Source organism: Ammospiza caudacuta, chromosome 14 (assembly GCF_027887145.1).
Source record: "Ammospiza caudacuta isolate bAmmCau1 chromosome 14, bAmmCau1.pri, whole genome shotgun sequence".
NCBI classification, from domain to species: domain Eukaryota; kingdom Metazoa; phylum Chordata; class Aves; order Passeriformes; family Passerellidae; genus Ammospiza; species Ammospiza caudacuta.
Window position 1 is genome coordinate 9,172,913 of NC_080606.1, and position 27,573 is coordinate 9,200,485.

The 27,573-nt window shown below is 45.3% G+C and overlaps 1 protein-coding gene across 3 annotated transcripts in view; it reads right to left on the reverse strand.

Annotated features, from left to right (window-relative positions):
- Positions 1–27,573, reverse strand: part of GAB3 (GRB2 associated binding protein 3) — a 65,739-nt gene that overhangs the window by 24,810 nt on the left and 13,356 nt on the right. Inside the window, exon 1 of one of the 3 annotated variants that reach the window (XM_058814173.1) lies at positions 49–118. The exons of the other annotated variants lie outside the window; for them this stretch is intronic. The gene's annotated coding sequence lies outside the window, so the exon portion shown is untranslated. Of the gene's footprint in view, positions 1–48; positions 119–27,573 lie in introns of those variants that run through there. 3 annotated transcript variants of the gene reach the window in all.

The following is a 27,573-nucleotide window of genomic DNA, read 5'->3' on the forward strand; positions in this document are numbered from 1 at the left end:
CTTATCACAGGGGCTCCATGCTGTTGTCTCCTTGCAAAAGTTCCATACCTTCTTGATGTTTTCTCATGGGCATCTCCTCAGAGCACTGACTCAGTCCTCTTCACAAAGCAGCCAACTGATGCCATTCCCTTCTCAAGGGGCCACCCAACTCTTTTATAGCACTCTTCTTCTCACTGGTTACAGCTGTGGCCTGTTAAAGTCAGGCCTGTTCCTAATCTTTGATAATTGACCCAGCTGCAACTCCTTAGGGGTAAGATTACTTTCTACACTATCTTTATTTTCTTATATTCTATCCCACTACAGGGAGCAAAGCAAATATTGGCTGTACTGCCAACCACTGCTGAGCCTGGAGCACAGGGCAGGGAGAGGCAGAGAGGGATGGCAGCCTGAGCCAGCAGCGCAGGTGAATCAATATTTGCACACTTTCAAGCACTCAAGCCTTCTTCAAATCAGGTGCTATGGCAGAGTGGCAGTACGTGGGACAATGGGGAGTCTGCTGGAACCACCTGAGCTCACCTGCTGCCATGTGCCAGAGATGTTCTATGCCTGACGCCAAAGAGTTGTCTGAGGGAGCAAAAGCAGCAGACACTGCCTCACCCAACACTGGGAAATGGGGAGTGCTGCTAGCCCACAGCCTTGGCTGGACACAGGCACCCAGCACCAGGGAGGGTGCAGACGGGTGGGAGGAGATGAGAACACCTCTTCCCTGTGTGCTTGCTCTTAACGTCAGCTTCATTGTACCATCAAACTGCATTTGCACACCCCCCAGCTCTCTTTTTCTGTCCTCCACTTTCTAAGGAAAAAGTGGCATCAGCTTCTGACATGACACAGTTACCTGCGTGGGTGGGGTTGAAGGACCATCTTTTACACATCCTCTCATATTTGACCTACCCAGTCCCATCACTGCCTCCTCAGATTAATTTCCATTCTGAAACTTTCCCCAGTATGTGCCTTTACTCATAAAATGTTGACTCCAAAACCCTTTTGCTTATCCTACAATGCTGAGTGACAGTGCACAGGGGTTTTGGACAGGAGCAGTCTTGCCATTGCCAATACACAGGACTTGCCCTGTTCTGTGGCATAGGCAAAGCAGGGGTTTTTGTTCTGGCACACTTTCAGCAGGAGGCTCTTATCCCTGAGTCAAATATCCTCTCCTCATTTTCCTGCATTTGCCTGCAATCTGCTGTACACCTCCTTTCCCCAGGGTAGGGGATGCAGCACACTGGGGTCACTGGGAGCTCAGCAGAGACAAGCCCTGGCCAGACAAGTCAGCAGCAGCAGTTTCATCTCTCAGGGCCTCAGCAGCTCACACATCCTGGTGCAGAGGCTGCCTGGCCCCTCACAGTCCTTGTCCCTGTCTCCAGTCCCCAGCCCCAGGGCAGAGCAGGGTGGGTTTTACACAGCTGTACATCCTCATTAGTTTCCTTTTTACCATTTTCCAGCCACAAGGCTGCCTCCTCCTTTCCCTGTGTCTGCTGAGGGTGTTGGTACCAGGCTAAGAGAGACCCTGCGAGCACCTGCAGTGGCTTGAGGCCAGTGGGGACACCCAAGGAGGCAGCAGGGCCAGGGTGGCTGGGCTGTGGTGAGGAGGGATTTATTTCAGCTGGTCAGAGCCAATAGTATCTGCCAATATTTAGTCTAGAGCTGCACACGCTGCCAAATTTACAAGAGAATGTGGATCAATTTAAGGTGAAAGACTGCACTCCCATGGCTGAGATGAAGCACTTACTTCAATAGGTACTGATTCCTGGCATTCAGCTTAGGCTCCTCAGTTACACCATGAAAAGGTTCTAGGCATCCAGGCTATTCCATCCAAACTATTACATTTATTTTTGGGCCTCCTGAAATCATTATTTTCTTGATGAAGGAGTGATAGGAAGATTAGAAGTTTACACCTCCTCAAAAGCCCTGTGGGCACTAGAGAGAAGGCTGTATCAGAGAAACACAACTACCATCAGACAAGAGCCAACATCAATCTAGAACAATTTTCATCTGCCCTTCGTAAGTGAAACAGTTCAATGCCAAAAGAAAGAAAGAATTTGCAGCAGCATTGGTTGGCTGCCAGCACATTCCTTTGTGTAACACAAGCTATCAGTGTTTTCATCTTGCTCCTGAATTTTTGACTTTGGGAATACCAGAGTCACATCTAAAAGAAAGAGGAACAGCTCTGTTTCCACTTCAGTAGGGTTTCCAAGAAAGAGATTGCTCCTTCCACAATCTGACATCTGCTTCTGCTGCATGAGTGGTGTGAGGTTTAGAGGGCTGCTCTTCCATGTGAGCATTTGCTCTACCTCAGCACTGTCTGCCAAAAGCCATGGGCAAACCTGTTCTGAGCTGAAAAACAGCTGGCTACTGAACAGGGCAGAATGAAAGCTGAAAAGGTTTATCCAAGGACCTTCATCACTTACCTTCTGCCTGAAGACCATGTTCTCATTTGTTTGTACAACATATCCAGTATTTGAGATCTAAATAATTTATTAGAGGACATACAAGCTCAGTGAGGTAAATTGGCCTGAAATCTAATTTGCCCTGTGAGTTTTGATTTTTTTCTGGTTTTAACAACAAAACACAGAACAACCAACAAACCAAATGTGAAATTCTTGACCAGCTATATTAATGCTTACAACTCCCCCATGAGGATAATCTTCATTTTACAGAATGCAGCAAAGGGGATGTCAGGGTGAAGCAGAAAGAAGGTGGCTGTGTGCTGGTTCCTTGCCTGCCTGGTGCCTTGCAGCCAGGACAGGCTGCAAGGATGTGGCACAGGACGTGTGCTGATCCCCATGCCTGCTGCAGGGCCTCTGGTACTCAAAGAAGAGTTTGAGACTCTCTGATAGGAACGACTGCAAAAGGTTTGAGTATTGGGAGCTGCTTTCATCCTGCAAAATCCCTTGGAGAGGGGAAAGCAGCAAATCCCACCAGAGAAGGGTTTGGCATGGCTTCTCTCCCACAGCTGGGTGAGGGCTGGGAGCTTCAGTGCACAGTGCTCCTCCTGTGGGCCCACAGACTAAGCCACCACCCTTGGGGCAAGAGAACTAGCAGAGCTGCAGGATGATAGTCCCATGGGAGTGCCAGCACTCGAGACAAGTTTTCACAGCTTGTCTTTTTTAAAGAACAGTTTTTAAACATATTCCTGTGGAAAAAAGAAGTTAAGCGGAACTTTATAGCATTTCCTATAAAAAGCCCAAAAGAGGAAGTTAAAATTCATATGTAGTCAGGTTTGTAAGGAGCTGATTCTAAGCCCACTGAGACCATGTATGTTAACAGAGGTTCCCTGCCTGCAGAGCAGGGTCCTGCAAGAGGAATCTGTGCACTGGCAAGGAGTTGGGACCAGCTCCCAGCAAACATCCTTGTGTTCAAAGAAGACATTTTGGGAGCTCTTTGTGCCACTCTTTGCAGAGCAAAGGGCCAGTTCCATGCAGCACATGCTCCTCAGAATGTGGGACCCTTGCAGAAGGGCTCACACCTTGGCAGCCTGCAGTGCTTGGCTTTAACCCTTGATTTATTCACTCTCAGAAAGCAGATGAAAAAGACCCCCACACTTAAACCACCCAGCCTGTCCCCCAACTGGAGTTCTGGTTTTGCTATTTCAGCTGTGGCTGTTGGTCTGCAGCACCTATCAGCTCTGCATAATTAATCTCTTGCTGATGAGGCTGCCTGCTTGTCCCTTCCAGTCTGTCCCTGTGGAGCACTCTGGGAGCAGATGAGCTCACTGCCCATCACTTACTGGTTTAATGCTTCTCTTGGATTTTGTCTCTTGTATTTTCCACTCAGCTTTCACAAATGTCTTCAGTAGTGAGAGGCTGAAACTCATGGTTTATGACTGGGAAAGAAAAATCAATAAATACTCAATTTCAGAGAGGGATACTCCTCCCTTAGGCCCTTCCTCTGCCTCCACGGGCACGTAATTCTATTTAACCTAGAGAACAAAATAAGATATTTTTTGAAGTAATTTTTCTCCCTTGGCTTGGGTGCCTGGAAGTTGAGGGCATTCTCAATTGTGCTGGAAAGGCATTGGCTCTCCCTCTCCCTCTCCCTGCCTGTTCATGCCCACTGCATCTCTGCTTTCTTAAGGCTGGGGCTCAGCTCTGGTGGGAAAAAGCTCAGAGCTAAGCAGTGTTTCCATATAAAACAACTTTCCACAGAGACTGGCACAAATGCTCTGGCTCACCCTGTGCAAAGGGCTGTCCCACAGCGAGCTCAGGACAGGCTGCAGCCTCACAATGGATTTCCATCTGCCACGTTCTGACTGTTTAGTTTCAGAATCACTCTAAATGAACCCTGTTTCAAGAAAGTCACCGTGAACCCTCAGAGGAGATGTGATGGGTACGTAGTACAGGGGGAAACACCTTCTTCCTTTCAAGGTGATACAGCTATGTTAATTGACTAAAAACACCAGTCAGAAAATTTCCTGCACTTTAAGTGCAACGAGAGCTTTGTAATAAAGCACCTCAGAGGACATCCTGTAGAAGCAGAGACATGTCCTTTGTTTCTGTTTCTTTACATGAAGGAATCTGTGGTTTATGAAGAAAAGATGACACACATTTTAAAAAAAGTAGAACAAAATCCCGCAGTCATATGTTGCCTGCTAACCTAGACACATTGCCATTGCCTGCTCTACATCCTAATCCATAATATTTATGGTGCTTACATAAACAAACATCTGTATCTGAGTGCGTCGCTGCTATTTAATAAACATGAAGATTCTTTGTTACTCTAATGGGTTTGTTTGGGCATGGAGGGTCAAAGTCATAGGGACCCAAAAACTTGGGAATTTTATGTTCTTAAAATATTTGCAGAAGATAAGAAAAGTTCTGAAGGTAAAATCAATAATGAAACCGCTTCATTTTGGGGAGGGAGAAAGGAGCCAGACATTTGGACAAAGAAATATAATCTTTTTCACTAATGTGCCCTATCATTTAGTAAGGGCAATAAAGAACTGTGCTCCTGACAGTCATGTTGATGAGAGGTTTTCCCTGAGGACACTGGCAGGGTGGCACAGCATCCCTCTGCTCCTCATGCAGATAGGAATTGCTCACAGGACTGTGTGGGCTGCAGAGGATCAGCAGTGCTGTGCCCTCCTTGCTTTCCCCATGGCTCCTGGTGGGTGGTGTCAAGGGGCTCTCCCACAGAGAGAAAATGTGGGTGTTGTGGTTGTGCTGCCCACATGGGTCCCTGGAGTTCACCGGGGAGGATGATGATGGACTATCTTATCCCACAAGATCTTGCTGTGGGGAAGAGCTCACTGACTGATCCCGGCTACAACAAACACTGCCACAGCGGAAAACCACACAGCTCCACCTCACCCTGATACACGTCAAATGGCCTCACAGGGTCCTGTCCTGAGCCTGCAGGGCAGGCAGGACCTCACTGTCACCCCATCACTTGACAGAGCTCACTGCCCACCACTGTCCCAGGCTATGGAGATGGCTCTAGGCAGATAAAGCCTTGCCTGTGAAACACACAGCAGCACAACGCCTGAGGAGTGGTGGCAGGAGGGCAATCAATTTCCAATGCATTTCTTTAGCAGTGACATCCTGTAACAGGCATGGAGCCAATGAGTGCCCGCCCCACTGCCAGCCCAGGGCATCTCACCTCTATTTTGACAGCAGTGGTGTTGAAAGCTTGGGGCTTTCCTTGTGAACAGTTGCCCTGCAAATACATGCAGGCCTCTTTGCACTCATGTGCAGAAAGTATAAGGATCAATCAATATGAAATTAGTGCTGCCTGCCACCCCAGGGGCTGTGCCCCAAGGGCTGCACCTCCCAGGGACAGGCTTGTGGCCAAGGGGGCTTTGTCAGGAGCACCGAGGGACCAGGGCCAGCCAACAAACCTGACAGCATCTGTGGGGCACCAGGAAGAGACAAAAAAATGAAGTAACTCCCCAGCTGCACTTGGCTGTGGCTCCCTGGGACTAACAAGATGGTAAAAACAATCTCACTCGCTTTCAGGAAACAACCGGAATTTTTGTGACTCAGCATCACTGTAAAGCTGTGCCCAAAGTGATCTGCAGAACTGATGGAAAATCAGGCTAAGGAAAAGAAAAGCAGCCGTGGTGTGATATCTGCACAGGTCTGGGAACAGCCTTGGCCCCAGGATGGCCACCTTCCATCTGGGCTGCCAGCACTTCTAGTGGACCACCAGCTCTCATCAAGAGGATGCAATGGGTGAACACAAGTCCTGGGTGGAGGGGAGCTGATTTTGGCCAGCTGACCTTGCCTGAGCAGGCACATGGAGCCTGTCCCACCTGTATCCCTGCATGCTGTGATGCCAGGCAGGAGGTACCAAAGTACTGGGCACCAGGGCTGGATTTGACTCACATCATGAGCACCCTCATGAGCAGCCTCATATCTTCTGTTTCATTTTGTCTTCCCTTTTCACTTTTAGTGGGGATGTAAAATAGGTCAGAGCTCAGAGCAGAGTTCCCAGCAGCAGAAGACAGCACTGCAGTGATTATTGCTATTCAAGGACTTCCTCCCACCCAGAGCCCTCTGCTCCTCCAGGGCAATTTTCCTTCCCAAGTACTGGCACTGTGACACACTAATTCCTTTAAGCTGCCCCTCAAACGACACCTTCTGACTGCTGCCACATTTCTGCAAGCATTTAAGCTCCCTGACAGTGAAGACTTACAGGCAGGACTCTTTACATGAGGATGTTTACAGCCTCGCCTGCTAGCCAAGAATTTTAGTTCCATATTCCCTCACAGCATGTTTGTACGTAGCATTTAAAATAACATTGTTATCATCCTGAATGCAGTTTAAGTTTCTGGAGTGCTTTTTTTCACCTTTGAATCCTAAAGCACTTGACAACCAGTACATCATGGTTACAGCCTCCATATGTTGAGATGTGTTCACCTGTCACAGGATACACCTGCCTCTGAAGTTGTGCTGTGCTCCTGACACTCGGACTGCTTCTCCACACACCCACAGGGATGCACTCCCATCTGTGTGTTCAGCCTCAGCCAATCTGCAGGGACACTTTTGCATCTGAAACCCTTCATTAGCTGATAAGGTGGCAGAGGTTGGTGGACACAGAACTGCTGGTCTGGCTTGGTGCCACTCCTCTGGTCAGTTAAAAAACAAAATTTGGATTTCTCAGGATGCAGGATTGGATCTTTTACAGATACAAGCTGAAAACAGAGAGAAAGGAAAAAATACACTGACAGGTCTTCCTGGATTTAACCATTAACTTTGTTTTCTCTAAGTGGAAAAAATGCTGCTGAAGCTTTAAGCTGCCTGATAGGAATTCCTACTTTTACATTAAAAGTACTTGTGTAAAATGGTCTGGAAACTCTTAAGATCCCCCTGGCTTGTTCACAATAAATTCTTTAATACTAACTTAAGGAATAAGATGAAATCTTGAATAGAAGTAAATTCTGATTTCTTAGAATGGCTTTAATCCAAAAGTCTTGCGCAGTCTTAAAGTATTTTTGGAAGACTGCATGGATCTTTGAGATCTTAATGAAAAATAGGTTGCTCCAGGTTGTTTAAGAAACAACAGCTCTGAAATACAAATGCCGGATATAAGCATCTGCTGAAGAACTGAATAATAACTAAGCCACAGGAGTCTTCAGTCATTTTTGGAAACGAGTATAGGAAAATGCATATACCAAAGGGACTGAAGTTTGGACTAATTTTGAGCAAATTTGCTAAACTAATAGCTTTTATGGAAGGACTCCAAACCTGCTTCGCTAAGGAAAGGAGTAGGGGCTAATCCCCTTTCTTGTCACTCGCAGCACAGTGTGAATACAGATGTGCAAAGCAGTTAAAGAGCAGAAAAAACTGCCTGGAGACTGCGCCCTGCCTCAGGCTATCGGGAGTCCCTCTCCCTCTGTTTTACTTGGAATTGGCGGTTTTCTCAGTATTCTTTACACAAACAGAGCAAATTTTGCTGTTTCACCTTGTTAACTGAACATGTGGTGTGAGGTCAGCAACAGTCGCCAGCCTATCTACAACTGTCTGTGCTCACATGATGCTGCAGCTCCAGCATAAACAGGAAATTGGGCAAAGTGACTCTTTTAGTAAGGGACAACAACACCTTTTTTTTTTTTTTTTTTTTTTTTTTTTTTTTTTTTTTAAGTGTTCAGCAAATCTGTCAGACCTAATGAAGGAAAGCAGAGTAGCCAGCAGGAGCAGAATAAAAGCTGCAAATGTTTAGGCTGTAGCACTTTTGCCTGATCATAACAATGAGGTTCAGGAAATGCCCCCACGTTCAGTGTCCTGCTCAGCTGATCCGGGTGCACATGGAGTAAAGAGCTGTATCCTCCACATCCCCTTCAGGACAAATCTGGGCTGCTCTTTTTTACATCCTTATTGACTTCACGGCTGCAAAGACTTTGACCTTTGCACTTCATTTCACTCCTAAAATTGCCTGGAGAAAGGAAGTGTGAGGGAGGCAGGCAGCAAAACAGGGAGGAGGCACACATGTGTGGGAGGACTTGCTGTGGAGAGCAGGTCACTTTTGTTGAAAATAAGAATCAACCTTTCTGCACATATGGACAGAGATAGAAAGAAAAATAGGAATAGGTCCAATCTCACAAGAGCAGCTATATAGTATCCAGATGAGCTCTGGTTTTAGGCATGAGGAGCAGGGCACTGATTTAATTGCAGGCTCCAAGGTACACTGACTCAGAGATCTCCTCTGGGATCTGTGCATTGGCCTGCAATCAGTCCCGTGGGAACCACCCGGCCTTTGCAGTGACATTTAAACTGCACTGATGCAAATGGCAAAGCTCCCGTTTGCTCCGAGGGGGCCAGGTCCTCCTCTTGACAGGAAGCTTTGAGAAATTCAGAGATTCCCATAAATGGAAACATGATATGAAAAAATTATCTGAATAAAGGAAATCTGCCTCTGGACTTACGAGGAGCATTTCTACCAACCACATCAGAGGATGAACTCTCCCTTCGTGGCTCTAGCCTGGGTTTTGTGGGTTGCGCACAGGCTGCCCAAAACTGATTTTTCTCCAGCCAAAGAGCAAATATCTGCTGGTGACTTCAGGCATGGTAAAAGCCCCTGTGAGGGGGAAGGCAGGCTGCCCCCACAGGTTTTACCCTGGCCATACCTGGTCAGGGCAGGCTTTGTGCAACACAAACACCCAGCTCTTACAGCCACACAGGCAGAGTGGCAAGCCAGGCACCACGATGGGCTGCCAGGGCTCCTGCAGGAGCAGAGGGTGTCTGGTGCACTGGGAGAGCTGCTGGAATGCAACCAGAAAACAAACGAGTTATGGTGAAATAAAGTGAAGTTTGGAAGGGTCTGTATGTGTCCCAGAAATGTGGTTTGAGCAATCAGGTCTCTGCAGCCTCCAACTGGAAGCAGTGCTGTGTGATTCAGATGCTCAGCCAAAGCCAGTCATCACTGGCCAGATTCCCTCGGTGAATATTTACAGAAAACAAACCAGATTATAAACTAAGAGTTATTTGTCAGACCTATTTAGTAAATATTATAATTGTATTTAAGAGCACACCAAGTGTGTGGGCAAGGCGTAAACCAAAACAGACGGTGGAATGTGCTGGGTGAAGTCTCTACATTGCATATATGCAAGTGCTGATGTTTCTGAAAGGGGCTATGTTTAGGTGGCCCATGCTTCCTTTAAAGTGAATTGAGTTGAACCTCAAAACACTGAAGGTAGCTGAAAGTGCTCAATAGCTGTTTTTTGCACCAATTTGTTCATTTCAAAGTACATTATTAGAAAGCCAGCTACGTTAGGGAATTTATAATTCTATTTTGATTGCACTTCTGCAGTTTTCACCTGTCTTCTCATCAACTAAATTGTGATGCTTAACCTTTAGTTATTCTCTAGGCAGTGTTACATCTCCAGACCTGGGTTTACTTCTTTAAAAGCTGTCTTAAAATAGTCTCTGCTTTATACTTGACAGGAGGCAGAGCTAGTTTTTAAATATTTTTAGACTTATTTTTTTGTTCTCCTTAGTTTGTGCAAAAGTGGTCATCAGTCACATGGCTCATAATGTACAGCATTCACTGGTTGTCATTTTTTATTTTAAAATGCATAAATGTTAGGAAACATATAAACAATGCTCCTTTTGCCAGGTTTTCTTTTTTTTTTTTTGTTTAAGAATTCTCTCTGAGTTGTCAGTACTTTTTCTGTTATGTTGGGCCCTGCGTGTCATCCAAGGAAAGGGGTTTCAGGACGAAGGGTTTGAAGAAATAGCACCCTGTGAGCTCAGCTTTCCTTTATGTTTTAGGTGTGTTTCACAAAGTCAGCTGGTTAAAGTCAGCTCGAGCATGCAAACACGGCTTGTGTAAACTTCCCTTGCTCAGGAGATAACTGCTCAGCTCTGGGAAGGCACTGCTGCTGCCTGTGAAATTCTGTAGGCCTGTGCTGCTTGCCTCAGGGCTCTGCCTTCTTCACAGCAGCCCGTGGAGCAGAATGCTCCGGTGGAGCTGGGAATGAGCAGCAGGGCACAAACCTGGACTGTGGATTGCACCTGGCTCCTGAGCTGTGCTGCTCCCAGATCCACACAACGCCCACAGGGTCAGTGAGTCCAGCTCCTGGCCCTGCACAGCACCATCCCCAAGAGCCACCGTGTGCCTGAGAGCATTGTCCCAACAGTTCCTGAGCTCTGGCAGCCTTGGTGCTGTGAGCACTTCCCCAGGGAGCCTGGTCCAGTGCCCAGCTGCCCTCTGGGTGAAGAAGGTGTTCCTGATATCCAACCTAAACCTACCCAGACACAGCTTCACGTTGTTCTTTGGTTCTCTTACTGGTCACCAGACAGGAGATCAGTGTCTGCATCTCTTTTTACCCTCATGAGGAAGCATCCTCTTCATCAGCCCTTTCTCTTCTCACATCCTGAGACTAGTTCTCCCCATTGCAAATCACATGTAGGTTAAGCTTTTTTAGCCCCTGTTACTGCTGCAGCTTTTGCCTGGATGTGGAGAGGTGAATGTGGCCAGGGTGGGCATATGCTATAGCTCTGTATATTGAAAAAACTCTGCATGGCAAATAGGGTCCTAAGAGCATATGTAAAGTTTATCTTCATTTCCATGACTTCTCAAACTTCCCTTGCTGAACCAAATGATGAAATCACAACATGTTCAGAAATATTAAATCATTTCCTCAACATCTGAATACAACAGGCTGCAGAAGGAAAACAATTACTTCTGGCGTGCTGCACACTTTAACACTCTGAATTCTGGCATCCCAGCGTATTTACAGGCTTGCACTCTGATCACAGCACCATTAAAACAACTATGGACCATGATTTATTTCATAGGAAATGCCCCAGACTTGCTGAACCCAGCTTTGCCTGGACACTGAGGATCTCAGACCACACAGTACACATGCAGGCAGAAACTTCAGGATGCCCCAAACCAGCTTCCTCCTGCTGGCCCGTGGGCAGCAGACTGGTGCCACTCAGCAATGTGCCTAAGCCAGCACTGGGCACTGCCCTGCTGTCCCTGTGGTGCAGAAGGCTCAGACTCATTGTGGCACTGAAAGGATGAGGGGTAATGCAAAGACTGCCCTGCCTGGCTGGGCACCCACCTGTGCCCCCCACTGCCTGCTCTGCCCTGGGTGAGCACCATGGGCAAGGGAAGGGCAGAGTGGAGCTGCTCCTCAGGTCCTCCCTGTGCTGGGAAAGGCCAGGTCCCACATGTGGAATCCTGGCAGGGCTGCTGATGCCAGGGAGAGCAACACCCCCCTGACAGAAGAGAGAGAAAGAGTAAAAAATAAAAGTGCTAATTTCTGCAGAACTTCATGGATTTCACACCCAGAAGGGTTCATTGCTGCAAGCTGATGAAGATGCAGCTTGCAAGAGGACAAGCCAGCTTTCCTGAGCAGGTGCCTTCTCTTTGGGGTTATGTTCAGTCAGTTGACAGGGATTTGTAATGCAGATTTTTTTGTGAGTACAGCAAGAGTAAAACTCACTGCCAAACTCCACAAATAGTGGAACAGTTTGGGAGTAAAGACAGATTTCAGAAATGAAAGTTCAGCTTGATGTATTGGGAACAACGTGCAATTAATGTGCTCAGCAATGTCTTAAATATGAGCAATGTGGGAGAAGGGTAATAGCTCCCTTTCTATCATTTTTCAACCTGTCAGCACACTAATCTATGAAACACCAAAATCCAGATTCTTAGTAATGTAAACTGGTAAACGTGGTTGAAGGCAGTGATATTGTGCAGCCTATCTGGATCTAGGTCTTTTTTAAACAGTAAAGTTATCAAGAATATGTGCTTGTGGGATGGTGAAATAGGATCAATGTTACTGTTACAAAAGTGAGGACAATGAGCCAGCTGGGTTTTTCCACAGGCATTTTCAAAAATACAGCATTTATTTCTGCTTTTCTGCAACTTCTTCTCTATCTCTTCTCCTCCCTTCCCTATCCTCTTTTTTTTTTTTTTTTTTTTTTTTGTGTGTGGTTTATACACTCTGAGCTACACCCAGAAAATGAGGTCACCAGGGAGCAGTAAGGATGTGGATGCAGACTGTGATGCATCATTTGCTCTGTGCATGCTGCTGGCTGCTTTCTCTCCCCAGGGCTCCCTGGCAGCAGCCAGAGAAGGGACCAGGAAGGAGGAGAAGGCATCGAGACTGGATTGCTCCTGTGCCACTGCCTCTGCTGCTGGTGCTGTTTGAACAGGCACTGGGGAAAAACACAGACAGATGGGATGTGCTTCAGGGAGAGCTTTCTTGTGCCCTCCTGGTGTCTGCAGCTAAAGAATGAGGGATCCTTCATACCCAGGCTGCTGCATCCCATGAAGGGTAAGGGCTGTAAGGTCTGTCATGCCTCACCCAGACACCCTCTCCTATGCCAGGGATGCAGGCAAATGGGGAATATGAAGAACTGCACAAACTCCTTGGCCATCCCCTTTCCTGCTGGTTCCCCTGCCTCCCTTTAGTGTGAGCTGTGCCCTCCCAGCCAGTCATGGCAGGACAGTGCCACCACCTTTGTGCACGGTCACCTACACACCTTCTGCCCTGAGGGAAACACCTGTGCACTTGTCCCCCCTGTGCCCTGATGTCTGGGGCGACCCTGAAGCACACCCAGGGCATCTGAACCCCATGTGACTCAGCCCCAGGAGGCTGCAGTGAGGCTGCCCAGGATGGTGCCACCCCAACCAGCTGGTGAGGCCAGGCTGCTGTGCTGGGATGAAAGGCCCATGTCCCCTTGGCCATGACCAAGGTGTGTTCTGCTTTCCTCTGATGGGAAGAGCTGGTCAATTGGCTTTAAAACCATACCTCAGCCAGCCCAAATTCTATAGATCTTCAAAGCCAAAAGTGTACAGCCATCTGCCTAGTCTGCAGTGCTTGCACATGCTTCTGAAGGAAGCAAATGCAAGTGTGGCTGATGCTAATACTTGAACTGCTTGAATGCTGTCAACTTGAATTGCAAAATAGGAGCTGAAGTGAAATTCCAGCTGCCTTGGAGTTCCTCTGCTGAATTTTGAAATAATTTTCAGTTTTGAAGTGGGTTTTGTTGCTTCTAATCCTATAGGAAAGATTAATGAAGACAGAGAAACCAGCAGCAGAAATGCCAAGACAGCATTACTCACTAAGATCTGCTCCAACCAAAATGCAGGCTCATAAAAATTCCAAGCTCTCCATAGATCAGCTGAATGTGCAAGCAGAGTTGATCCACAGGGCTCTCCTCCTGCGTTGAGGACACTGCACTCCCAGTCACTGCTGAGTTCTCCTCTTCCTCTCACCAATGATGCCCCAGCCACAGAATGGTTAAATACCTGAAGGTTTGTGCCCAGCAATGCGCTTTCAGCTCATATCAAAGAGTGCAAATCCTGCACAGTCAGTGCCCTCACTGGCCAGGAAAGCCCTGCTCAGAGCATTTATCTTAGGGAGGGTGTGGAGACAGACACATCACAACAAAGAAACCATGTGCAACATCCTTGACTCTGCACTGGAGCTACAGTGCTCAGCCTGTTAGACAAAAGCAAAGCAGAATTTCCCTGTGGAAACTCAGTCTTCAGCTGAAATGTGGTGCTTGGGAGCCATGCAGATTATTCTTTTTATAACAGGTCTCAAATCCACTTCTGTTTTAGCAGGCAATGTTCTGCTCCCTAGCTCTGCCATTTAGGCTCCTGCCTGATGTTATTTTAGGAGTGACAGCATGTGGGTATCAACAGGCCTGTTGGTGCTTGTAGGTAGTGATGGGAGAAGGGATGCAGGCTTTCTTTAGAGAGGTCACTTCAAGGGTGTTTATGTTCTAGGAGCAAAGCAAGACTACAGAATAATACGTGTTTTCAAAGGCAGAGGTAAAGTGAGAGCTAGAAAGAGAGAGTAGGGGATTCCCAATGGGCAAGAAGATTGGAAAGGCAGGAATGGGAGGAGCAGGAAAGCTGAAGGAAGAAGGACAAATTAAAAAAGAACTGTGGGGACCATACAGAGAATGGAGGGGAGGATGTCACAGAGGAGCAGCTTCACCCCCAGCAGCTCCCACACAGCACAACCTGCAGAAAGCTGAGCATAAACCCCTGCTCCCAGCATGAGGAAGGCACAGCTCCTCCAGCAAGGGCTTCTCAAAATGAGACCTAGTTTTTGCTAGGGGTGGAGTAGCCCCATCACACTCTGAATCATCGGCTCTGGGCTGGCCATTGTGTGCATTGTTAGGAGGTGTCTCCTCAGCTGAAGCCAAGCAGAAAAGCCAGCAAAGCAACAGGAGGGAAGAGGCCGTTACTGAAATCCTGTGAGGACAGTGAGGAATGATGACAGACAATGCCTCACATCCCTGCTGCCATTGCAGGAGCTGCCAGTGCAACAGCACAGTGCCCAAAGCAGGGTGTGACGGGCACAGCTGGCCTGGGCAGCTCACAGCTGGCACCTCTGGCTGCTGCTAAAGAACTGCAGAGAGCCCTAGAAACCTCCTGTTTTGCTAGTGCACTGCAAGCAGAGGGCAAGAGCTAATCAGGAGCTGTGCTAATTAAGCTGCCTACTGCTGGGAGAGGATGGGGATGTGGCTGGAGGCCAACAGTAATATGGTAGGCGGGACCAGAGAGCTCCGCTGACTCCCAGGGAAAGTCTGCTTTGGTAACCCGGTCCTTACGCATTTTCTTCCCTCTCCTGGGGTTGCTGGTGGAACGATACAGCCCCTGAAGCCTTTTCAGAGCCCTGGAGGGGCTCCTGGAGGCACACGGGCAGCAGCCCCTGGTCCTGGCAGGAGGCAGAGCTCAGTGGGAGCAGCCGCTGGGCCCGCGTCCCCTCTGCTCAGCCCCGCCGTGGGCTGGGGCTGCTGCTGCTGGCACAGCTACAGCCTCGTGTTTTTTGACCTTTTACTCTTCCAGAGATAGAAATGGGATTTGTCTGAGGCTTGGAATAACTTCCTGCGATTGTGCTGGAGAGGGCTAGTCTGGCTCGCTAGATAGCTGTGTCTGTCGGGCTGGCTCAGAACGGAGAGAGCCTCTGCTCTCACTGAGCTGGAGACAGATTTAAAGGAGCCCAAAGACACAGCTGGGCCTTAGAGAAAAATAAGCTGAGAGCATTATACATTGTCCCCAGTAGGACAACTGGGCTGGGGCTGTTTCTGGCATTAGCCATTACTGGAGAACCACAAACAACCCTGAAGCAAATGGTGTCTGTGTTTTCATAGTGATTCCTCAGATGGTAACTTATAAATCCTCTCTGGATCAGTGATGTGTGTGTGTCTGCGTGTGTGGGAAAGTAGGTAATGGTCTGAAAATTGATCCTTTGGGATGATGAGAGCAGGCAATGGCTGTGCAAGCCTCCCCCTCCTCCTCAGCCATTCCTCTGCCCCTGCTCCAGCACAGCCAGTGACACTGGGCAGCCACTGAGGCTGAGCTGCATCGTTTTTTCCCTGCATCTTTTGATGCCTTTCTGCATCTCTTTTGTTCCATCTTAAATTGACTTTTAGCAGCCTTTACAGGTGACATTGACAGATTAGACGCTTTCAGCACAACATTCAACAGATCTGTTGGGATCTCCCAAAGAATTAAGGAAATGTACTTCAAACAAAGCCTTTTCTAAGCAAGCCTTTAGTTGTTTCTTGTATTTTACTCATCAGTACTCAAAATCACTATGTACAAGATGTGTGCTAGTGTATTCCTGTGTGACTCACTCACAGCTTGGCTGCCTCTGACTCTCCTTTCTTGAAGTCTGGAGTAGGATACTGATATTCCTTTGAACAACTGAAGATAAAGCACCTGGTGGGCAGGATCCTTGAATGAAAATGGTAATTCTGTACTCTTCTGGCCACTGGCAGTGCCAGCTGGAGATCCCCTGGCACACTCCAAGGAACACTCAGGCTATGTCCAGCCCAGCCCAGCCATCAGCCCCTTCCCCTCCGGGCTGGGTCACCTTGCTGGAGGTGTGAGCCTCCCTCCCTGGCACGGCTTGGACAGGACAGGGAAAACAGCTCTCCCAGGGCTGCAGCTGGAGCTGGAGCTGTGCTGTTCCCAGCACCAGTGAGTTTCATAATGAGTAAGAAATAAAAATTTGGATCTTCCTGCCCAGCAAAAGCAGAGTTGTCCCAAAGCCAAGTCACGTTTCTGTTGCAAACAAGTCCTAACACAGAAGTTCAACACACTTAACACTTCTGTGCAAAGACACCATTCACAGGTTTTCAGCCTCAGGGGAATTCAGGGTGTTAGTGATACGTATCAGCAAATGTGATTTATAATGTAATTGTAAAATACAGTAAGAGAGCAACCCTTGAGCCTGTGAGCCTCAGTGCACAGCCAGCAGCAGAAGGAAGCAGTGCTGGACTGCACTGTTTATCTGCTTGCATCAAATTCTGGCTCTAACATATATTTCACTTACTGCTTTCTACATAGGAAGTGTCAAACAAACTGGAATTTTGAATAAGTTTTTATAAAAAGAAATTTGCAACCCAAACAGTGAAAAATTAACAAAGAAAACCCGCCTAGGTAATTTAATATAATTCATTAATTTAAAACCCTTTTAAAAGTGTTTAAACGCTTTTGTATATTTTTCCAATTCTATTCAAATGCAACTTGCTTCAAGTCACATAAAATAATCCTTGCTGGGGGAGAGCAAACTTTTCACAGTGATACCTCTTTAACAAAAAAATTGTAACATAAAGAACATGAGTAATTGTATATTAAGCTACAGCAATGCCTTGATATTTATGGATGGATATAAACTATGCCTGTTAGCAGAAATTAAGCACCACATTTATCCTAAAAACTTCACTTAATGGTAAATCACTGCACATCAGCTAATGAAACTGTATTTCAAGGAAATAAAAGGAGAAGTACCTGTGGCAAAAAAAGAGACCAAGAAATCCCAATTCAATTCAAAGATTTATACCTTCTTATTTAATATCATAAAAATCTGTGTTAACACTATGTGAATTAATGCTCTTTATAGAGAAATATCCTCAGGATGACTGGACTAGACTGGGGAAGTATCATGAGGGGGAGCTGTTGAAATTAAAACTACTAGTGCTCTCAGACTGAACAGAACTTGCAGCCTGTGATCAATGGTGCTGCATGCAATCCTCTTTTCCTGCCACAGTCATGTAGGTCAAAAAGACAGTGATGGACTGTCACAACACAGGGCCTCTGTTAACCCACACATTAAAAGGTATCCGAGGGCTAAGTCATTAATCTTTCTCACCACACCTTATTTCCAACAACTGAACTCAGGTATTTTACTTGTGGTACAGCAGGCAGCTACCAGGTGTTTTCCCAAGGACTCTGAGAATAATGCACATTAACAGAGTCTTTGGAGCTTCTCATGCACGTGGGATTTCCCTGGGCTCTCAGTGTTCACAGACTCTGAGCTATGGCTACAGCCATAACTCAAACCCAGACAGAGTTTGATCTAAGAGCAAACATGCAGATATGGCTGATACCACCTAAAAGGACCAGGTATGTACTCATGCAGGAGCTCACACTTTGGTGAGCACCTGTGAAGTAGGTCAGCACTCAGGGAGTCTACCAGGCACAACGAATGGAGTGTAAGTGTGAGAGCTTACCATGACCAAAACAACAACAAAAAAACCCAAATAAACACCACCACAACAAGATGTAAAACACTGCAGATCAGCTCCCTGTAAGCTCAGGCTTTTCTCTACTACACCAGGAAAAGAAAACCCAGAAGAGAATACCTGTTACTCAGACTCCTTCAGGCTGCAGATCTTTTCCCTTACAGTTTCATTACCCATCACAAAGCATGCCAGTGTTTTTCCATCCACTGCTCTTGGGCCAGTGACATCAATCCTGATACACACTGTGCCCTACCACACAAACCCAGGGGCTCCCTCACAGCAACATCAAAACTGCACATCAGCAAAGATGTTACATCATCCTGAAAGTCTGTGTGCATTCTCATAAAGTTTCTGAAATTCTCTGCAAAAGGCAGGTTGGCTACAGAGACAAGAACTTCCTGTCCCAGTCTTGAAGATTGGTGAAGGTTCATTCTTCACCAACCCCTTGCTGTCATTGTCTGACCCAGTTCCAGGAGCAGGAAGCTGTGCTGCTGTATTGTCACTTCTGACACCCAAACTCCACAGATCTGCCCTGCCTGCAGAGCAGGGATGGTGTGTGGAGAGTTTAGTTCAGGCATGGCTTGAAGAAAAAGGCCATGAAGCCATGCAATTGAGAGAAAAGTAACAGGTAGCTGTGAAGCAGTTCCAAAGCAGTTCCCAGCCTGACTTCTATAAACAATTAGACTCTCTCGGGCATCATTGTATAAACAGTAAGGTTCTCAGGCAGTCTTCCCATAACAAGTGAAACACCCTCTCTGGGAAAAGATGGCACCCTGGGAACAGATGTGGAAGTTTTGGGAACCGTTCATATCACAGTGGGAACACTGGTTTTATTTTGTGTAAACAATCAACGGTATTGTAAAACAAAAGGAGTGGTTAGAGTTTTCTCTGTTAGCCTATCATAAACCTGGATTTTGGAATATGCATGAAGTTCATTAACACTATTATTTAAACTGGCTGATAGATCAATAAACTTGAGTTCGATGCATTATAGGATGGTCGTTCTCCCCTCACTTCAACAATGGTGGCAGGAGCTGGAAGCAGAACTGTGAACTTCACAGTGGCTGGTTTTGCTAAGTGAATCCCATAAAAAGTGATGTGAGATAAAGGCTGTGTGAGCACAGAGCAAACAAACACTCCGCACAGATCCTGAAACTCCAGAGAACTCAGCACAGTTAGAGGAGTCTCTACCTCTCATGTCCAAAAGAAAACTTCTGAAATTCAGCCTGACAGAAACTCTTCTGTCAAAGGCTGTTTCCTGAGGGTACCAAAAAATGTCCAATCATTCATGACCAAATAATTTGCTCTTCAAGCTTAGGTCCCAGTTCCAGAAAGCTCTTAAGCACATGCTTCACAGCAAGCTCAGGAATAGTTTTGACCTCATTTAAACTGAAATTTAAGGAATTGAGCCTGATTATTTTTTTACTATTGTCCAAGTTTTCCCTGCCATTTTCACTACCCAAAGTGTGAGCAGCATCTGGCAAGATTAAAGGAGAATTTTGACTCTGACTAAGGGAAATACTCCTATTTAACCATCTTCTTGCTTCAGAGAAAGTGAACATTTTTGACTAAGGGAAATACTCCTATTTAACCATCTTCTTGCTTCAGAGAAAGTGAACATTTTTTTCAGAAGAATGCTATGCACAGTATGTATTTTTACACATACACATTGGTATGGTAGGAAACTGAAGGGACACTTCCTCTTCTAAAGCAAAAGCCATGCACCAAGAGGCCAGCAAGCACCATGAACATGAACATGTGCATGAGAGGGACATGGAAATCTTCTGGGATGTTGAATGTTTGACATCTAATAATTTTGATTTGCAAATGTGCCATACGAAACCAGCAGCACAATTAACCTCTTTCTGCATGGGTAGTCTTCCCCTGGTTCAGCAGAGAGAGTGAGGCAGAGTTTGCTTCTTCAAGTCCTGCAATGATTCCTTAATAATTTGGAAGTGGTGGAGTCACCATCCCTGGAGGTATTTAAAGGACATGCAGATGTGGTACTTGGAGCCATGGTTTAGTGGTGGGCTTGGCAGTGCTGGTTAACTGGTTGGACTCCATGATTTTGAGGGTTTTTATCCAACCTAAATGATTCTGTGTTAAGGGAGCTTGGCCTGTGGGAGGTCAAACTGTGTAAATGGAAGAGCTGTTTGTGCTGTGAGTAAGGAAGTTTAAGTTTGACCTGCAGTGAGTGTGTAAGGCTGCAGAGAGGAAGGGCTTTCTCTGGTGCTGCACTCAGAGCAATCTCTCTTTTGTCTAAAGGCCACCGTGGCTGTGACTCACACACAGCCATCAGACTATTAACACTTTTATTCCAACTAGTTATTTCTGGCTTTTGGCAGTTAAAATACCTGAATGCCCAGAGTGCTCCAGGGTAACTATAGTAATTACAAAAACAAACAACAGCAGCTCGACCCGTGGGTCAGCTGAAGCCAAAGTCTGAATCACACACTTATTTTTTACCTATAGTTATGAAAAGGAATTGAAGCTGGACAGCAGGGCAGTTCATTTCCCAGCCAGCCCAGGGTGCTCAGCCAGCCAAGCTCAGCAGAGATGCTGTGGCTGCTCACCCCCTCCAGGGGAGATGCAGAGAGGTGGGTGCTGCACAGAACTTCATCAGACACGCTTTGTAAATCCACTGGAGGCTGATGGACTGAATGAATGATCTTTCCTCTCCTGGGTATTCATAATCTGTACGTTTCAGAGAGCTCTGAGGATCAGAGCTCTGAAGTCAGAAGAAAGACGGTTCAAGCTCTAGGCCTCCTTTACACTTTCAGTTCTTGCTACTCCTGCAACAGTGGTCAGCTCACTCTCAGCTGTGTCAGTCATTTGCAGCTTCATGTTGGAAGGGGTAGGGCCTTCTAGAAGAAGCCATAATGTAGTTAAATTAATTACCTTGCGTCTCAAAAATGTCACATTTTATTTTTAACCAAAATACATTTGCTGATGCAAGGCTACATTACTGCTTCACCACAATGGGTTCCTTCAAGTCCTCTCCCTCTCTAAAACAAGTCAAAATTTACTATTTTGATTATTTAGGATAATTTGATTATTTAGGATATTGCAAAGACAGATGGCTCAGTAGCCAAACACTTTTCAAGTACATAATCCAAAAGCTAAAGTGCAATGTAAGAAACCAAATCAATCACAAATAACAAGCAAATATATCAGATAATAAATTTTAAAGATAAACAATGATCCTTCAGTTGTTCTTCTATTTATTTTCTATAAAATCAATTTTGCTAAACTAGAGGGCCATGAGCGTGTATTATCAGTAAATAAAAAAGATCAGAATACAATGGAGCAAGACCTTTATGATTCACCAGTAAACCACGAGAAAGAAACCACCAGTCTGGAAGCATCACACCTTCCAGCAGAGCAAGATGCAATAAAATGTGTAACAGGAACAGCCAAGCTAAGTTGCAGACAGCTCCCAGTTCTCTAAAGCTGTGGGCCTCATCTTAACTGAACAAGATCTAAATTAAATTAAATCCAAAATCTCAAGGTTTGAAAAAAAAACCCAACCCAAACCCTAATACACTAAAAAGGAAAATATAATGAATTTTTGTTTCTTCTTCTGGATTTCATTAAAATACACAAGTGCAAAATACTGTCTACAAACATGAAGCCAGAGTTGCACAGAGGAGAGAAATCCTGTGTAGGCTGAGATAATTCTTGCACATGATACCCCAAAAGGGTGGTTCTGAGTGAGAAAAGAGTTAAAGAGTTGCTTTTGTTTTTTTTTTTAAGGTGTTGCCCTTGTTGCCTGGGCGCTGTCCACAGCAACAGTGCAGGGAAGAGCACAGAAAGGACCCTGTAAAACAGGGAGCATTCAGGGATGGGCACTGTGCAGCCTTTACAGCTTTCTACTGTGGATCAACTGACTTTCTGAATAACAAATCTTCTGAATTCTATAGGGAAAGAGAAGGCTTACTCTTGTGCCATTCCCCATGTCATTCCTGGTTTCCAGGCAGGAATACTGCAGGAGTTCCCTCCAAGGAGAAAACCAAGCTAGTAAATCCCTTCCCCTGATCCCTCCTACCCCAACAATGCACATTATTGTTGAGTAAAACTGGAGTCATACTCACAGGCAGCAGATATAAAAGAGACTTCTGAAAGCAGTGGTTGTACACAGAAAGCACTAACTGCTTTCCTTTTTTTAGACCTCGTGCTTATTTGTTTAAACCACTAAGAGACATTTGCATGTTACCTTTTTCTGGTCAGACATGAGAAAAAAACCTTAGAAATAAATGCAAGCGCAAGTAACACCTCCTGCCAACTTTCAAGTTTAATTTTAACTCATGAAACACTTCAGCTAAGATCAATCGCTTGATTTTATGTCCTTAAAGCAGCAAAGAGTAGGATCAAAAATGACTTTACTAAGAGGTGGAAAGAAACAACAGAACCCCAACTATTATCTTTTCTTATTTTAAACCTCATCCCACACTTGACACAAATTTAGAACTGAATGCGGAATTACTCCTACTCTTCTCCTTCACTTATGACTCTTTCTCACCACGTTTTCCAGACTGTGAATGTTCCTTGTGAGGGTCCAGTGCAGCAAGAACCATGCATGGTGTGTGCTGCGCCAGGCTGCCTGCTGCTGATGTGGGGACTCACAGCTAAGGCTAATTGCTAGATTTAAATTCAGCCTGCTGGGAGGTAGAATACCACCTAGTGAGGACAAAGATCTGTGTTACACTAGCAGAGATGCCAAACCAGCCAGAAGTGAATGGATTCCAAACCCCAACATTGCAGAGATTTTTCAGCCGCAGAGTTAAGAGTGGCTGTAGCAGAAATGTGCCCATTCTGAGGGCACTGGCCCAGAAATGGTGGTTTTGTGATTGATCTGGTCCTTCTGCAGATAGAAATGCCTTTTCTCAGCAGAAAATACATTTTTTTAATTACTTTACAATGCCCAGGAAGAATCATATAGTGATGCTGTTTTGATGTTTGTGTTAAAAGCCATTGCAGAATGCCAGGGAGCTGTTTTCCAGGGACAGGCCAAGGGAAATGCCTCTCCAATTTGTAAAGACTCTGATTCAGAGGGGAGACCATAAAGAGAGAAAACAGTATCACACAGGAAAATTAGGAGTGGTGTCTTGGCCTTAGAGAAACAAGGAGAAAAAGTTATTTTCTGACTTCAGCAGGTTACAAGAATAATCAGACACACACAAAGTCATGTGTCCTGTGCATGGTAAAGATAAGCAACACAATGTGATGTCTCAACCAGGGAAATTTGTCTCAAACTAGGGAAATTTGTTGAAAAGCAATCTAACCCCAGAAAGCTGATGGGCTGACTGTAAGATGTAGAGGAATACTGAAAAAGCTTCCAAAGAAGGCAAGGAAGATTTTGATGACACTACTCCTTGCCCAGCAAACTGTATTTTCTTGGGGAAATTTCAAGGATTGCAACAGACAGAAAAATTTCAGACAGTGGCCACTTTCTGATTTCACACTCAACACTGTCTGAAATTGGTGGTTTCTGATGGGCATGGTGTGTGCTAAATACAACCCAAAGAATTTTGCTCTGACTTTGGCCCTCCCTGTGGTGCTGCCATAGCTATTTTCTGTGTGCAATCAGAGGAGAGGTTGGACAGATGAAGACTTGAGGAGAAACACAAAGCATTGCTTTTGCCAGGCAGCTCCAAGCTTACCGTATTTGCTCAGCTGGGTTCCAGGAGATTTTCAAGAAAAATCAACCCTGCTGACTTTTATGGAATTCCAATGTGCTCCTTGTTTCAGATGGAACAGTGCCTGTGCCATTATTTAATGTTCATATCAATGAAAGACTGTGTGAAGCTGATTCTCTTTCACCCTCTCAGCATGGACACTCAGACTGTCTTTGATACTCCTACTACCTTTTTACTGTGAATCAAACCACCATCAAAGAACCCACATAGGAAACAAATTGGATTTAGATGCCTAAATGACTTATACAAGCTAGCCTGGGAGCAATGGGATGTTTGTGCCTGTATTACTCAAAAGGGCCCCTCTAAACCAATAATGCAGCAGACTCATGATACCATGCTCTTTTTGCACCCTGCTTTGCACCAGTAAGAATTTGCATTATCCTTTTCTCTTCTGAAAAAAAGTTTGAGCTGTCTTCCAATGATTTATTCATGTGGTGTAATTAAGCCCAGAATCTGATCAGGCTTAGCAGAGGCACAATTTCCAGCTCTGTGGTTTCTCACCTCTGAGACTATTTACTATTTGCTTGCCAGTAATTACCACAACCATCTCCTGCTTTGAATTCTGCTACAGAAGAGGGTTTCCAATTACTTTCCTTAACCTTAAAGGGAACTTAATTTTAAAACTCACTGAATGGAGAACTTCCATGAATCAGGAAATAAAACCATTTGCAAGTTTTTTTCTTCTTGCTTGTTCACCAAGTTATTTGTTATTGGTTTCAAAATGCCCTGGCCAGCATTTCTTTTCAGTCCCTGAAGTATTTTTTGTTGTTGTTTTTTAATACACCCTGTGCCTAAAGGGACAAATGCTTGGAAGTGTTTACATTTTTCACTTGTTTCTTGGAAATGATGACCCACAGATAAAAAGAATACTTCTGCAATGATAATTGGCACTTAAAGAGCTTCTAGTCTTACTGACTGTTTGAATTAATTTTTAAACCCATCACAGATGTCCATATTTTATTCTGTGAGTTTCTTATTACTTAAAATGGGAATTATGACGCTTACTAATATTATTGCATTGCTATTCTCATGAGATTATAATATACATAATTTAAACAATGTTTTATTGGAAAAAAAAAAGAAAATGGAATTTTAAGCCTATCTAGGAATTTGGGGTATTTGAGTAGTCATCTTTCAATAAATCCAAAATAAATATTTTAAACATGCCATAGGACATTCCTGTCTATCTCTTTGAATACTAATATTGGTCCTGTAACCTCAGTCTCCTCTCCACAATGATTTATGTAAATTTTTACAAAAATTAGGCAGAATAATCCAATTGCCTTGAATCCAGATGGATTAGGACTTTGTGTTTGTTTAATCCAAGGCTCCTTCTCCATGTCAGATTTTGTGTTTGTTCCTATTTGACAATTGAAAAGGAAAATGAAAGCTTTTCTTGGGTACAAAATCACATGCAAACTCAGGCCCAGAATGTACAACTAAAGCTGAAGATGAATGAAGCACTGAAATCATCCCATGCCCATTCCGTGCACCACTTTTTGCATCCAGTTTGAAAAATTGGTATTTTTGCAGGCCATAGCATTCTTTAGTGTTTTTCAGGATATTTTCACTTTCATTCTTTTGCTGCAAAGAACCAATGTCTCTAGAGACAGACTGTTGCTTGCGTGCTTTCTAATCCACATTTAAATCAGAACCCATGACATACACCTCTGATTAATTTCACACATTGCTTCAGCTCTGAGGTAGAAACCCTTCTCTCACAGCATTATGTGACTGATGTCACGTGCTCTGTGTGTCAGAAAAACCCTCTGAGAGAGACAGCTCAGCCCCTCAAGAGCTCCAGGACCACAGCTCCACTCACAGGAATACAAACATGTTCCAATACCCCCCGAACAGCCCCTGATTAAAGCAGCTGCCATTCAGGGGACAGAAGCAGCAAGGAGAGATCTTATTGTTGGTTTGCCATTTCCTAAGCCTGTGGCTACTTCACTTTTATGAGGGCACAGCCACCCAAGGGGGCCAGGGCAGCATCTGCAGGGATGCTGAGGATTAACCAAAGGAGGGATGTGGGAGAGGTGGAGGTGGCTGCAGAGAGTCAAAGGCAGGAGAGCCAAGGGCCTCTGAAGAGACACTCAGGTCCTGGGCTGCACTGAGTGCCACACTCTTTTGGGGTTTATTTTTGCACACCACAAAGGTGCTGCCTCCATCCCGACAGCTCCAGAGTCCTGTGCCAGACAGAGCTGAGCATGGATTGTGCCTGAGCACGGACTGGTGCCTCTGCCTTGCCTCTGCACAGGCAAAAAGCACCAGTTCTGCTTTTACTGCCATGGGAGCTGTAACTGGAAGGGAAGTGCCCCAACTGCAGCTGGGCACTGTTCCCACAGAGATTTACTACCAGAGACTTCCCATGCCTGACAATCTTCTCCAGAGTTCTCTGCTTTTGGCTTGGTCCTTGATTCATTAAGGGCTTGACACGGTGAAACTGAGAATTTTCCCCAACAGTGTTATATACAGGAAAGAGCAATTACAGGCTCAGGACTGAAATCACTCAATGCACTGCACACACAATGTTGCACTCATTCCATGGAACTAAATTACTAATTATTGGTGTTTTCACCAAAAACCCAAGCAAACACAATAATAATAGTAAGTCAAATGTATAACATTGTGAGACATGGGTTTCAAAAGAACAGGGACCAAAGTTGCCAAAGGCTCCTGGATTTAGGTAACTACCTGGGCTCTTCTTTCCACTCAGCTGAGATCTCCCCAGCATTATACCCTGACCTTGGAAGCTGAGTGTTATTGTTAAGTCAGAGTTCCCTTCTGACATAACAGGTGTTTGGTTAGGAGTTTGTCAAGTCAGTGTTTATTTTTAACAGCTGGAATACCCACAGCCATTGGAAGTGTCCCTGTTTCCCTGTCCCCTGATGTGGAGTCCGTGCCCTAGGGCTCTGCTATTTGCTGACTGACAGAGTGCCTGTAGCCTGTTCCAGAGCCTCAGACCTTTACTGGGAACAGAAGAGGCAACACTCTGCACCAGCACAGTGATAAGTGGAGGTTTGAGACAGAGTTTTTCAGGTAAGTTGCTGCAGGCAGAAAGGGCATCTGCACTGGCACAGCCCTTGCCACCAACAGTTTGTGCTTCCTACAAGATCCTTCCACAAAAGGCTGAGATGTTTTCCAGCACTTGGGCATCTCCCTTTGCTGCTCTGGAGGCTGCTCCAAGGTCTTCAGCAGAAACATGCCAGGCCTGCTTCCACCATTCCTATTTGAAACAGCCCCTGGACAAGAGAGCCAGCTCTGGACTGGATCTGAGAGAATATAACAAACACACAGGTTTCCAGACAGCCACTGATGTTCAAGCATGGAAAAAACAGAGTTTGATTATTGTATTCTGATTACTCTACTGCACAAGCATGTTATGAACAAAAAAGCTATGCAAAACTCATAGTGGATTTCACTTTTTCTTATTCAACTGTTCTATTATAAGCATGTACAATGTCACCAAAAGTAATTTTTGTTAAAAAAAACAAACAAACAAACCAAGACCCAGCATAGCAAAGTTTTAAACATCCTTCTGCTTCTTTGCAATAGGACAGATGATAATAACGTTTAATTTTCCCCTTTGCTAGTTTAAAACTTTCCACTTTATCTCAGAGTCCTTATCCTGAGAGATGCTTCAGGGAGTTTGAATGTACAAGCAGTGAATAGAGACCTGGATTTTTTGTTGTTGATTGGCTTCTATATATACTGAATTTAATTATGGAAAATCAGAACATTCTCCTTGCTAAACACTCTCTACAGGTCTAGTAAAGAAATATCCTCAACCATGCAACCTAGTCCACAACCTGGTTCAAAGAATTTTCACTGGGACTCCCAAAATTACTGTCCCAATGATGGGCCAACAGTACCCTTGGATGAGCTGAGAAAATGGAGAAGTCTTAGTGCAGACTCCAGGGGACCATAGTAAAAATAGG